General features: G+C 43.7%; 1 pseudogene; it reads right to left on the reverse strand.

The window, feature by feature from the left end:
* Nucleotides 1-970: 970 nt before the first annotated feature.
* On the reverse strand, nt 971-14,809 carry LOC108434059 (annotated as a pseudogene).
* Nucleotides 14,810-15,435: the final 626 nt, after the last annotated feature.

Below are 15,435 nucleotides of genomic sequence, written 5' to 3' on the forward strand. Positions count from 1 at the left end.
GCACCAAAAGGATATGGACAAAACTGCTTTTACCACTCCTATGGGGCTATTCGAGTTCCAACGAATGCCGTTTGGTTTGTGCAAGCTTCCAACACCTAATGGAGAGCTGCTTGGGAGATCAAAACTATCAATCACTGCTGATTTATTTGGATGATATGATAATTTTTGCTGCAGACTTTAGAAGCCACCTTGACCGCCTTGATTTTGTCTTCTCTCGCCTTTCCCAGCAGGGTCTAAAGTTGAAACCAGACAAATGCAAGCTTCTCCGAAGCAGTGTCCAATATCTGGGTCATGTGGTGTCTGATGCTGGCATAGCTCCAGACCCTAATAAGGTGATGGCTGTTCAGCAGTGGAAGGTACCAAAGTCTGCTACAGAGTTGCAAGCTTTCCTTGGCCTGGCTGGGTATGTTCGTGAAGGGGTTCTCACAAATAGCAGCACCACTGCATAAGCTACTGGGGGGGCACCCTGCTAAGAAATCTAAGGCCAAGGCCTTATGCCCTCCTTGGAATTGGTCTAATGAATGTGGAGCAGCCTTTGAATCCCTAAAACAAGGCCTTGTGCAGGCACCAGTCCTGGCATTTGCAGATTTCACGCTACCCTTCCTGCTCTATACAGATGCAAGCCACAGAGGCTTAGGGGCCGTGCCCTCACAAAAACAGGGTGGACAGGAGAAGGTTATTGCTTATGCCAGTAGGGGTCTCCAGGGTGCAGAACGTAATGATGCTAACTATAGTTCTTTCAAACTGGAACTTCTGGCTCTTAAATGGGCCATTACTGAAAAATTCCACGAGTACCTCCTTGGCTCAGACTTCACTGTATATACTGACAACAATCCCCTTGCACATCTGGCCACAGCACGATCAGGGGCGGTGGAGCAGCGATGGGTGGCTCGGCTCGGCTGGCTAGCTATAGATTCCAGGTCAAACACCACTCTGGCAAATTAAATGTAAATGCTGATGTTCTGTCCCACTACCCAGTAGGTGCTGCAGTGGTGCCAGAGGACGACGATGGTATGAAGGTTCCCGGGTTCCAAAAGCTGACCGTTGGAGTGGTGCAAGCTTGCCTCTTAGGATCCAGCTCGGCGGCCTCTATTGGACCAGCACCAGACCTGCCACAGCCTTCTGGGGGCTCTAGAATAGGACAGGAAATGGAAAGATGGGCAGAAGTGCAGCAGCAGGACTCTGTAATTTCTCGGGTATTGCGTGTTTTCCAGAGAAAGACACCTTTACGGCGGGACGAACAACAACGGGAATGTACTGAGGCTGTTGAAGGAGCTGCCCCGCCTGCAGCTTCAAGAGGGGGACTATATCGTTGCACCCAAGACCCAAACACTAACATGCCACGGTACCAGCTCCTTCTCCCTCAGAGTCTTCAGAAGGAGGCATTTACCTGTTGTCATGACAAGATGGGACATTTCGCAAATGAAAAAACTCTGAAAACGCTGCAGATAAATTTCTACTGGCCACATATGGCTACTGATGTCCAGAAATGGTGCGCAGAATGCCAACAGTGCACCCTTAGGAAAAGGCCTGGCACCTCAGCTGTTGGCTTGACCCCTGTTGCTAGGTGGGCTGATTACTTACCCGAAATGCTGCATGCCTATAATAACACTGTCCATAGCTCCACAGGATATACACCATCCTACCTCATGTTTGGACAGCATGTCAGGACCCCCCTGGACGTGATGCTGGGGCACCCTGTGGATGAACAGAGCATTGTGGAGGAGTGGGTGAGAAGACACCATGAGCGCCTACATTATGCCTACAGGAGAGATGGGGAGTTGACGGGCAGGGCAACATCAAAAGAAACAGCATGACAATCAGGGTCTTCTGGGTCCTTTAATGGTGGGACAACGGGTGTTGGTCTGTAATGTTGGTCCCAAGGGACAGGGCAAACTGGCTAACTTCTGGAGCAGTATGCCCTATGTGGTGACTAAACAACCGAACCTTGACATACCCGTTTATGTTCTTAAGCCTGAAAAGGGGAGTGGGAAAGAAAGGGTTTTGCATAGGAAGTTGCTTCGGCCTTGTCCTCTGTCTTTACAGGACTCTGGGGAAGAAGTTGCGGCAGCCGCAGATGGACCTGGACCCCCAACCCCTTGGCTGTTTCCACCGACCTGGTTCCTACCACCTCTGACAACCTGCACTCCCTCTGCATGACCATCCACAGAGGATGGGGTTGCCCCTGATGCTGAGGGACCCCGTCGGTCACACCGTACCACCAAAGGCATCCCACCAGAAAGATATGGGGATGCTTGAAGTCAGCCTGAGGACAGGCTGCGGAAAAGTGGAGGGGGGTGTAACAGAATGGACTGTGTTCAGGGTGGGTGTAATGACTGAGCTGGGACAATAGGGGAGCTGTGGCGCTGAGTGACAGGAAGTGCCCAGCCCGAAATGATGGCTCCCCTTTAAAAGCAAGAAGTTGGAGGTGCTGAGGGCGTTTTGTTTTGTTGGTCTCTTTTGTGCAGGGGTAAGGTTGGTGGCATGCAGGTTTATTTCCTTCGGAGTGTCTGTGTTAGGTGTGTGAGATATTGAGTGTGTGTATGTGTTGAGGCTGTTTAACTTATCTGTGACTTGCCTGATCTCCTGTAGTTGGGTTTCGCTGATATTTGTGCGAGTGTATGGGTGAGTGCAGTTTCAACATGTGATTTGGTGCATGTTTGTGTGAGTGTGTGTGTGTGTTCACTTAATTTGGTTTTGTTTGTCTCAGACAGGGTGGCCAACCTGTACTGGGACACTGTGCGCCACCAATTACTTTGGCCAGCGGCCTAGTGTAGGCAGTAGTCTGGATTTGGTAATGTGTGTTGGGTTCATGCTTTTAGATATTGTTTAAGGTTAATAAAGGTAACTTTATTTTAATTACTTGGGTTTTAAGCTTGTACTTTGTGGGCCACTGGCTGGGGTGAGGAGTCTCGCTGTTCACTACAGGCTTATTTCAGGTTTTGTAGTGGTTTCATCCTGATGAGCTTGTAATGCTTTTAACCCTTTTCACACCAAACTATTGTGTGGTTTTGTAGTGGGCTTTGTAGTTGGTTTGTATGATTGCTGTGTTCCCTGTTTGCAGTGTTACCCCTGTAGGTGAGCAGCTACCCCTCCAATCCCCCCATTTGTCTTATTTGCTTTAATAAACCCTCAATTATGTTGATCTGTCTTATTGCTCTTCTGTGGTGTTGACAACCTACTGGTGTCTGAACCTTGTGTTACACTTATGTGACCAGTCATACGCTTTGGTTACTGCTAATATAACACTACTAGCCTGTTTATTTAGATGAACACTTGTGTCAGATCCTCTCCTGTCCAGTGACCCTGTGCTTGTTTAGAATTACCCCAGTGCTCCAGTAATGTGGCACATGTATTATTTAAAGTAGCTCTGTTAGATTTTTGTTGTTGTTGTTGTTGTTGTTGTTGTTGTTGTTGTTGTTGTTGTTGTTGTTGTTAGAATCGAAAGAAGTGCATTACTGTGTTGGGAGGGGATATAGACATGCTGGTGTCTTAATGCCTTGTGCTGTTGCAAGTCACCTTGTAACACTTGAAATAGTACTTTAAACATCAGCGATCTGAGTCAACTTTAGCTGTTTTTCGAAGCCCATCAAGTCTTTATGTATAAATGTCATTGATCATTGCCTCAGAAACTCTGGCTCAGTGTTTCACAAATTTCACAAATGCAAAATAAACATTATCAAAGTAAATACGTTCACCTGTGTAATCAGAAGACACCACCTTCATTAAGATTTGACTGAGTTCTCTTTGAATACTCTTTCATTATGCTGTTTTTCCACACGTTGCTTGCAATTACACATTTCCACCAGAGAAGCCTTTTGAATGATGTGCTTTACCACCAAATAAATACATAAATATTCATTTATTTATTAAAACAGCCAAATGCATAACAAATAAACATTTTTTTTCTTGTAAATTTAATAATTTTTGTTTAGAATCTAAAACATTTACATTTTCAGAAGTCTTCAAAAGTACTTAAGATTTTCAAAAGTGAACTAAATAAAACAGGGATGTTTTTGAAACCTTTGTTTTGTTAGATCAATTCAAGAAACCTATGCAACATTTGCATAATACTATAAAACAACCTTTATTTAGGCTTAGTTGTTTAATAAAATTAAAATTTGTCACCTGCTTCTGCTTTTTTACAGAGGTGCACCATGTGCTGTCAAGATTTGTCTAGCCTGATAACACTGAGGAGGCTATCATAAAACCTCAGATACTGGCAAAATCTCTAATAGACTCACCATGACTTAAAAAATGCATATTAAGTTTGTTTACTTAACACTGATTGTTCACCCCAATTTGTATTGTGGAGGTGTTACTGAAGAGCTTATGAAAAAGTGTTTATTTGATCTGATTGGATTCATATACTTCATGCATCATTTAAAACAAACTTAATAAAATGATTTTATAATACACTGCTCGAAAAAATAAAGGGAACACTTAAACAACACAATATAACTCCAAGTAAATCAAACTTCTGTGAAATCAAACTGTCCACTTAGGAAGCAACACTGATTGCCAATCAATTTCACAGCTGTTGTGCAAATGGAATAGACAACAGGTGGAAATTATTGGCGATTAGCCAGACACACTCAATAAAGTAGTGGTTCTGCAGGTGGGGACCACAGACCACTTCTCAGTACCTTTCTGCTTTCTGGCTGATGTTTTTGGTCACTTTTGAATGTTGGTGGTGCTTTCACACTCGTGGTAGCATGAGACTGACTCTACAACCCACACAAATGGTTCAGGTAGTGCAGCTCATCCAGGATGGCACATCAATGCGAGCTGTGGCAAGAAGGTTTGCTGTGTCTGTCAGCGTAGTGTCCAGAGACTGGAGGCGCTACCAGGAGACAGGCCAGTACACCAGGAGACGTGGAGGAGGCTGTAGGAGGGCAACAACCCAGCAGCAGGACCGCTACCTCTGCAAAATGACCTCCTGCAGGCCACAAATGTGTATGTGTCTGCACAAACGGTTAGAAACTGACTCCATGAGGATGGTATGAGGGCCCGACATCCACAGATGGGGGTTGTGCTCACAGCCCAACACCGTGCAGGACGCTTGGTTAGTGTAGTGGTTAACACCTCTGCCTTGTAGACTGGGGTTCAATCCCCACCTGGGTAAGCACCCTACACTACACCAATAAGAGTCCTTGGGCAAGACTCCTAACACCACATGTGTAAAATGATCAAACTGTAAGTCGCTCTGGATGAGAGTGTCTGCCAAATGCTGTAAATGTAAATGATCATACAACTTTTCGATTTCTCTCTTGCTTGCGTTTATTCTATCCATCTTAGCTCACTTAGCTTAGTTCCTGTTTAAACCCTACAAATACACTCAACAGCAGAAGAGTGATGAGAAAGCTTAGATAGTGTCTTAACCTGGAGTTTACCTCAGGAAAGAAGAGGAAAGCAACTTAAACTGTGTTACGAGCCCGTTCTACTGCCCATACTGGATTTAGTCTAGACTGGGTAAAAAGAGGAACATAGCAACATAAAAACAAGTAGACCAGCACACCTACTTAATGCTCTTGTCACAATTGACTTCTCCCAGTCCTGTCAATGTGCTTTTGTTTTGGTTTTGGTCTGGTCCATGTGCTTTTGTTTTGCTTCCTTCCTGGTCCTGTCCCCTTGTTTCCAGACCCTGCCCTTGATTGTTTTCACTTGTTACTCTCTTGTTAACCACCTGTGTCTCATTACCTTTCCCTGTATTTAAGCCCTGTGTTTTCCCTAGTCTCTCGCTCATCTTTGTTTGAAATTGTTTGGTGTTTGTTTCTTCTGGCCTCCGTTGTGTTTATCCTGTGTTCCTTGTCATGTCTGCCTTCTGATCTATCCATGTTGGCTCCCTGACACTGGACTGTCTTGACCCTGAAAATGGATTTACCCCCACTAAATCTCCCACATGTTACAGCTCAATTGAATAGATTGTATTATGTTTAAAGGCAAACAGTCACAAACGTGTTGACTTTTGGACTGATGGCATAATAACAAACAAAAACCTCTAAACGTGTACAAATTAGTCAGTATCACTGCGCTTAGTCTCAGGACCTGAAAACTTTGCTTCCAATGATTAGCCAGAGAGAGGCAATACAACTAAAACCTGGTTGCCTGGCTGCCTCCCTACACTTAAGTAGGGAAGGGTCACATTTCTGCTCTGAACTAAATTGCTCACTAGTAGCATAACAGCCTAAAATTGAGATTCTGTCACATGAACTAAAAGAAATAACAACTGTGTCTGAAGATTTGTCCCTAGGCTGATTATCAGCAGAGGAATCAGAATGCAAAAATGTGTCTGACAAAGCAGTTACATTTTGCACTGAGTGTGAATTACGACATAAGCTGGAAAGGTCATCTAAACGTTCATCTATATCATTCTGAAGCTTGGATTTTATAGTTCACAAAGGATCAGCCACAACCTCTGGAACAGGAAGAACCACCTGCTAAACCATTCCCCAGGAAAAAAGTTACACCTGCAACTGGCAACTGCGGACACACTCCAACCCCTGAAATCAGGTCAGATTGTACGTACACTGAATGCAACGGAACAGTGATGTACCCTTGGCCTATGCCCTGAACTACTCTGCCCCACAGTTTGTCTCAGTAGAAAAAGGAAGAATATTACTGGGTCTATCTTCCATAGTTGATATTGGATACAAAACTTTGTAAAAGAGAAGGCTCGAACATTCTGCATCTGTCTAAAACCTCCATCACTTGACACGTCAAGGGTAAAAACAGACTGTATTAACGCTACCCCTTTAGGTGACAATGAACATAGTTTTTTCTTTAAAGCTCTTTTAACACTAACAGACTGCATCTCTTTAAGGCGAGTTACATCTAGCTTCTTGATCCTATCATTGTGGTGTACCAAAGGGAATACAGTTTTATGTGTTAACACAAACTTGTCAGCTGCAGCAGAAAGGGTTACAAACATTTCCTCATTCAAATTAACTGCTAACTTCTCAAATACACGGCTCCTAAAATCCTCTAAAAGCATTAATTCTCTAAGCTGCTTAAACATCGTCACCTTGCTAGTTTTACACCATTTGACAAATAAAACTGTTTTCTCATGGACAAACTCAAGATAAGTTTGATTGGCTGTTTGCATACATGTGCAAAAATTCTGTCAGTATGCCTTGGGCACTAATTCATATCTCGTAATCTAAGCTTTGACTGATAGGCAAAGCAGAAACACCTCCTAAGCCTTACCAGTTAACCTACACTAGAGCAAGAGGCCAAACCATCTTCTGCCATTTCAGAAAAGTAGCAATGTGTTCAAAAGTTTCAAAATAGGAGTCTCAAAATTGGGGCATTAATCTGATTTGCCTGTTCACATCAAAATCAGTTTGAAAATGCTCTGACTCAGTGCGGTGCAACTCCAACTCCACCTCCAACTCTTTTAAATGAGCCATAAGTGCTGGGTCAGAAACTGATTGTAAAGGACTTACAGGATCTATGCCAGGAGACGCTGCCGTTGCCTAAGCTTCCACTGTGGCAACACCAGTGCCCTTGGTCACTGAGCAGGGCTTCTCCAGCAAAATTACCCATTCAACTTGCTGTTGATACAAATCAGATTTAATTTCAGCCTTAGTCGCAAAACAGCTCATTTTAAGTCTAAAAAAGGCAGCATTTAACAATAAGTCAGCCTTACGACACTGGTCAAACTGCTTTAGCAAAGGCTCACAAGTAAAAGTCTCTAAGTCAAATATTGTAGCAACTAACCACTTTCCTTACTGTATTTCAGGCACATCATACATCTTTATTTCTTCTTTTTCCTAAGCGGTAGGAACAGTAAACATCTTGGAACAAAAATTTTAATACAAATACTTTTCACGTTTATATATAAAACTACTTAATTATAATGGTTTGTTACCTGTTGAAGAGTTACTGATTGATTTTAATAAAACATGAAAATAACAGGTGGACAAGGACATGACAGGGTGGACCAAGATATGATAGGGTGAAGTAGAAAATTCCATCCATCCATCCATCCATCCATCCATTATCTTCCGCTTCTCCGGGGTTCGGGTCGCGGGGGCAGCATCCTAAGCAATGAAGCCCAGACCTCCCTTTCCCCAGCCACTTCCACCAGCTCTCCAAGGGGGATTCCGAGGCGCTCCCAGGCCAGCTGGGCGATATAGTTGCACCAGCATGTCCTGGGTCTTCCCCGGGGTCTCCTCCCAGGTGGACTTGCCTGTGACACCTCCCGAGGGAGGCGTCCAGGAGGCATCCTAACCAGATGCCCGAACCACCTCAGCTGGCTCCTCTCGACGTGAAGAAGCAGCGGCTCTACTCCGAGTCCCTCCCGGATGACTGAACTTCTCACCCTATCTCTAAGGGAGAGTCTAGACACCCTGCGGAGGAAACTCATTTCAGCCGCTTGTATTCGCGATCTTATTCTTTCTGTCATTACCCAAAGCTCATGACCATAGGTGAGGGTGGGAACGTAGATCGACCGGTAAATCGAGAGCCTTGCCTTATGGCTCAGCTCTTTCTTTACCACAACAGACCGGTAAAGAGCCCGCATCACTGCTGACCCAGCACCAATCTGCCTGTCAATCTCCCGCTCCCTTGTACCATCACTCGTGAACAAGACCCCGAGATACTTGAACTCCTCCACTTGAGGCAAGAGCCTAACCCCGACCCAGAGAGGGCTCTCCACCCTTTTCCGCCTGAGAACCATGGTCTCGGATTTAGAGGTACTGATTCTCATCCCAGCCGCTTCACACTCGGCTGCAAACAGATCCAGCGAAAGCTGAAGTTCGCGGCCTGATGTCCCCAATAGGACCACATCATCTGCAAACAGCAGCGATGTGACCCTGAGGTCACCAAACCGGACACCCTCCATCCCTTGACTGCGCCTAGAAATTCTATCCATAAAAATTATGAATAGAATCGGTGACAAAGGGCAGCCCTGACGGAGTCCAACTCTCACTAGGAACGAGTCTGACTTACTGCCGGCTATGCGAACCAAACTCCAGCTTTGTTTGTACAGGGCCTGAATGGCTCGTAGCAAAGAGCCATGTACCCCGTACTCCCGAAGCACCTCCCACAGAATACCCCGGGGAACACAGTCGAATGCCTTCTCCAGATCCACAAAGCACATGTGGACTGGTTGGGCAAACTCCCATGAACCCTCCAGAATCCTGGAGAGGGTGAAGAGTTGGTCCAGTGTTCCACGACCAGGGCGGAACCCGCACTGTTACTCCTGGATCCGAGGTTCGACTATAAGCCGGACTCTCTTCTCCAGTACCCCTGCATAGACCTTACCAGGGAGGCTGAGGAGTGTGATTCCCCTGTAGTTGGAACACACCCTCCGGTCCCCTTTTTTAAAAAGAGGCACCACCACCCCAGTCTGTCAATCCAGTGGCACCGCCCCCGATGTCCACGCAATGTTGAAAAGGCGTGTCAGCCAAGACAGCCCCACAACATCCAGAGCCTTGAGGAACTCAGGGCGGATCTCATCCACCCCTGGAGCCTTGCCACCAAGGAGCTTCTCAACTACCTTAGCGACTTCGGCCTCAGTAATGGACAAGCCTATTCCCATGTCCCCAGACTCAGCCTCCTCACTGGAGAACGTGTCGGTGGGATTGAGAAGGTCCTCAAAGTATTCCTTCCACCGCCCAATGACGTCTTCAGTCGAAGTCAGCAGCACACCATCTCCACTATATACAGTGCTAGTGGCACACTGCTTTCCCCTTCTGAGTCGTCTGACGGTTTGCCAGAATCTTTTCGGAGCCGACTTAAAGTCACTTTCCAAGGCCTCACCAAACTCCTCCCATACACGGGTTTTTGCCTTGGCGACAACTGAAGCCGCAGATCGCTTAGCCTGTCGATACCTGCCAGCTGCCTCTGGTGTCCCACAGGCCAACCATGCCCGGTAGGACTCCTTCTTCAGCTTGACGGCATCTCTCACCTGGGGTGTCCACCACCGGGTTCGAGGATTACCGCCCCGACAGGCACCAACTACCTTACGGCCACAGCTACAGTCAGCCGCTTCAGCAATGGAGGAGCGGAACATGGCCCATTCTGAGTCAATGTCCCCCACCTCCCCCGATAACTGGTCAAAGTTCAGACGGAGGTGTGAGTTGAAGATCAATCTGACAGGTTCTTCTGCTAGACGTTCCCAGCAAACCCTCACTATACGTTTGGGCTTGCCTGGTCTGACCGGCATCTTCCCCCACCACCTGATCCAACTCACCACCAGGTGGTGATCAGTTGACAGCTCAGCTCCTCTCTTTACCCGAGTGTCCAAAACACATGGCCGCAAGTTCCCCGTTCCCCAACCCGAAGGCGTAGGGAAGCTACCCTCTCGTCCACCAGAGAAAACCCCAACATACAGGCACAGAGTCGAGGGGCTATGAGAAAGCCCACACCTGCCCGCCGCCTCTCACCATGGGCAACTCCAGAAAAGAATAAAGTCCAGCCCCTCTCAAGGAGATTGGACCCAGAGCCCAAGCTGTGTGTTGAGGTGAGCCCGGCTATATCTAGCCGGTATCTCTCAACCTCGCGCACCAACTCAGGCTCCTTCCCCGCCAGTGAGGTAATGTTCCAAGTTCCAAAAGCCAGTTTCAGCAACCGAGGATCAGAACGCCAAGGCCCACGCCTTCGGACACTGCCCGATCCACAACGCACCGAACCCCTACTACTGCCCCTCCCATTGGTGGTGGGTCGATGGGAGGGGGGACTCATGTAACTCCTTCGGGCTGGGCCCGACCATGAGTAAATGCCCGGCCACCAGACGCTCGCTGGCGAGCCCCTCCCAGGCCTGGCTCCAGGGTGGGGCCCCGGTAACCCTGTTCCGGGCAGGGTACACAAGTCCCGTTTTTGTGTCTTCATAGGGGTTATTATGAGTAGAGTTAATTATGAGTAATAAGTAGAAAATTCATATTTACAAAAATGGCAGTAGTTTCATTAACACTATGACCACAATAAATATCTATGCTTATATTTGACATTAGAGACTGGCTTGGGCTATGAGTGGTAGAAAGTGTCTGCGTTTTGGTCATGTTCACTATGTAGGTGCCCATGTGTAAATGTGATAAGTGACAGGAGATAAAACAAAACTTTTTTACAATCTTACATAAAAATTTGAGTTTAAAGTAACTAGTATTTATTTAAATAGCAATAAAACCAAAATAAAAAAAAAGTCATATGTATGTTCAGCGAGTTGTGCATGCATCCACGACGGCAAGGGGTATACAGTGACAGAGTGGACAATTTATGTAAAATAAGCATTGGATGATCACATCGTTAACCTCCAAATGCAGACATGGTAAAATAGTAAAATGACCTTGTTTTGTTTTTAAAAATAAAGAAATAAAAAGGAATATATATATATATATATATATATATATATATATATATATATATATATATATATATATATATATATATATATTTATATATATATGCTGATTTTTGATATTTTAAGGGTGAAATTCCCTTTTAAGATAATATGCTTTATAACCTTCACTAAATAATAATGGCAAGGGTCATGTGCTTTATATTAAGGCACACTAATCATGAATATTCATCTTATTTAACTGACATTTTACTCATAATTTGCTTTTTCATGTTTTGCTCTGGTTTCATTATAATTATGTAACACTTAGGAAGAAAGATACAGAATAACAAACCAAAACTTGAAGCTAAAATGGCAAATATCTCCACTGCTACAGTGAACTTTCCAGGAGAGCTGACATAAGCTGGGATGAAGGTGATCCAAACTGCACAGAATATGAGCATGCTGAATGTGATGAACTTGGCTTCATTAAACTTATCAGGCAGCTTCCGAGCCAGAAAAGCTAAAACAAAACACAGTAGAGCCAAAAGTCCAATATAACCCAGCACAGCCCAGAAACCTACTGCTGAACCTAACTGACATTCTAGGATGATCTTTTCCTTGTAGTGCTTTAGATTTTTGAAGGGGAAAGGAGGAGATGTTGTTAACCAAAGAACACAAATTAGGACCTGTATGAGAGTGAAAGCAAGAACACTGAGTCTCTGCTGTGGAGGCCCAAACCATTTCATGACATTACTGCCTGGAAGTGTAGCTCTGAAGGCCATTAACACCACTATTGTTTTCCCCAGAACACAGGAGATGCAGAGGACAAAGGTGATCCCAAACGCTGTGTGACGCAGCACACAGGACCACTCAGAGGGCCGACCAATGAAAGTCAGTGAACAGAGGAAACACAGAGCCAGTGAAAGGAGCAATAAGAAACTCAGCTCTGAATTGTTGGCTTTTACTATAGGGGTGGTTTTATGTCTGAAGAATATAATTGCTATTATTATTGTCAAAAATGTACCAATAATTGAAACAGCTGTCAGCAAAATTCCCATCGTTTCCTCATACGACAAGAATTCGACTTCCTTTTTTACGCATTCATTCCTGTGTTGATTTGACCAGTAGTCTTGGTAGCATTGTTCACATTTGATCGAGTCTGTCAGAGAGGAATAAAATAAAATAAATAAAAGAAAAGTTAAATGCGAAAGGAAAGTAACTGAAGGAATGTATTTTACATCATGGTGCATTTGTCTTCTTATCCACTTATCATGAAGAAAAGCTTCTAGACTGGAAACAATTTTTGTACCTGTCATATTACTGATCTCTCCTTCAGCACATGGTATACAGTCAAAGCAGCAGATAGGCTTTCCTTTCTGCACAGCCTTCCTGGTGCCTGGAGGGCAGCTCTCACTGCACACAGACACTGGCACCTGTGATCAAAATAAATGTTTAATAACCTAAAACAACATATAATTTAGACAAGTTATACAAACTTGATATGTAATATACATGCTTCATTTAGACCAACGTTCAAGTCTCTCTGTACCTGGCTTGTATTTTGTGCCCACACAATGGAGGGCATTTGTAGTGCTAATCGATTGTGAGCAGGGAAAGAAGAGTCATAATATCCAACAGTGACAACCTCATGTTGATCTTCAATAGTTTGCAAGTTTATTATTTCATATTTTGATACAGGGTCACCATTTTTATCAAAATAAACCTCTTCGCCTTCTTTGGTTTTGAAGCGCACCCTTTTTAGATTTTCTAGAAACTGATGAAATAGAATGAAGTTTAATCGAAAACATCTGAAAACAGTTTAACACATACTTGACGTTTGAAACTTTAAGATCTTTGTTTGACTTTTAACTTACAGTGAGAGGATCAGGCTGCTTCTTCATAGAACATGTTTGTGTGCAGACCAGAAGGTCATGCAGAGTGTGGGCAATAGAATATACTGCTTTGTAAACATTGTTGAAAATAGGCATCTGGGTCATGTCTGTGAATTCATTGTCCATTTCAGAGAGCTTCTCCTGTCCTGTGCACACTGTAGTATCTTTTGAGTCATTCTGCACTGTATATTTGCAATTAAACAAAGTCTCCCAGAATTCAGTAAATATGTCACTGCCTGCAGACTGCAGTGGATTTATATCCAGAATGAAGTCCTTCAGCCCTGTCACCTTTGTTTTGGGTATAGCTAGCCCTATGGCTCCTTGCAGTATTTTGTGCTTATCCAGTCTGGCTACAGTTGAATCAGAGATCCAACCTTGAGTTCCCACCCACTGATATCCAGTAATGTTGTGCTCATAAAATACATCAAGTAAAATCTCCAAGTCCCAATAAGCAACAAATGCCACAATCACTCGAGAAGTAGAGCTTTTGATCTGCTGGATTATTCTCAGCACTTTTTCTCGTGAGTAGGTTGTAAAAAATGGAAGGGAATATTCTAAACAAACGCCCAGCTGTTCTGCAGCTGCAGTAAATGCAGCCATTCCGTTGTTACCATAGTCATCATCTCTTCTTATTCCGCCCACCCAGGTCCAGCCAAGCTGCTTGACCATCTCTGCCAGTGCTCTGCTCTGGTAGTAATCACTGGGAACAGTGCGCAAAAAAGTGGGATATATTCTTTTGTCACTGAGACACTCGCAGGTGGCATCGTGGCTGATCTAAAAACATATTCACAAAGGTATGTCAAGGATTATGTTTATTCATATTTTTATGGCAAATTTTAATTACATTTAACGTTAAAAGTAAGTACAGAAAATATTTTACCATATACTTTATATCAAAACTTATACTGTATATAAATATTTTATTGTATACTAATCAGTATAATATTGGTCTTAACATCGTAATTAATATTGATTAAATACTTACTAAGGGAATGCTGAAAGGTCCAATAGTCTTTGTAATTGCCATTGATACTGATGAGTATGTCTCACCAATTATGGCTTGTGCCTGTGCTGGCTTTGTGCAGGGCTCATCCAGTATTGAGTTCTCATTTTCATTAAGAAGTGTCAGAGCCATTTTAACCCCCATAGCCGTGGAACTGCATGTATCATAGATCTTGTAGCCCAGTGAGACTCCAGGGAGTAAAGAGGAGCTGTTGTTGATCTCTTCTATTGCAAAGATCAAGGACTGTGAATACTGCATTGCTCTGAAATCAAGACTGGATTAGGGAAAAAGATACACACAAACATTTTCAGGATGACATGTCGAAGCCTCATTACTACTGTTTAATGAAATAAACTGCTTAAAATACTACCTATTCATTTAGTGTAATAAAATCTCACATTGTCTCTCTGATTACCTCACACAATTCAGTGGTGAAGGCTTGATTTTATAGGACACTTCTGTGATTTCCCAACTCCTGTGGAAGGGGAAAATCCCTCCAACTATAATATCCCCATCCTTTGAAAGTTGTGGATAAACAGGTTCTCCTTGCAGGCTACAAAAAGTCCCATTTGTTCTGAAAACATTGATGATGAACATTACTGCATGCAAGAGATTAAAGACAGACTCCATCCACCCATTCATCTTCTGAGTAAGGATAATGATTGAGTTTGTGTAAGGACGGATGTTTCAGCTGGTTGGACGGCAGGTTTTTGTGGTATTTATACAGAAATACAGATCCTCTATGGTAATCTTACACTGATGGGCCACTGACAAAGGAGGTGTGGCTTTCAAATGTTAGCAGCACTAATGTGAAAGAAGCTTTTATTGCTTGTCATACCTTATTTTTGTTTTTGCTTTCTTGTTCCTTTTTGTGCAGTTTAGTTAAAAATTGTCACTTTTTTGTTGTTATTGTTTTAATTCACTATTTTTACTGTTGATATTTTAAGTGTTGTTTTCTTTTATGTAATGCTTATTTGCAAGACCAACAATTTTAGTCAAATATTGAAATGTCCAACCAATCCTTCTTTAAGGATTTTTCTCTGCTGCTGAAAATAAATGGCAGACAATTAAGTTTTGTATGTTGTAAATGTATTCTGTTATGATTGTGCCATGGAGTTTGTGCTGGTTTACTTCCTTAAATGCATATGTTCACTAACAGTCATCACAGTGTTCTTGAGAGGCCATATTGGGTTTTAGTCCTTCCTACAACAGGCTGTATGTTGATTTTGCATAATGGCTGTAAAGAAAAAAGAAGG

Source organism: Pygocentrus nattereri, chromosome 7, assembly GCF_015220715.1.
Source record: "Pygocentrus nattereri isolate fPygNat1 chromosome 7, fPygNat1.pri, whole genome shotgun sequence".
Taxonomy (NCBI): domain Eukaryota; kingdom Metazoa; phylum Chordata; class Actinopteri; order Characiformes; family Serrasalmidae; genus Pygocentrus; species Pygocentrus nattereri.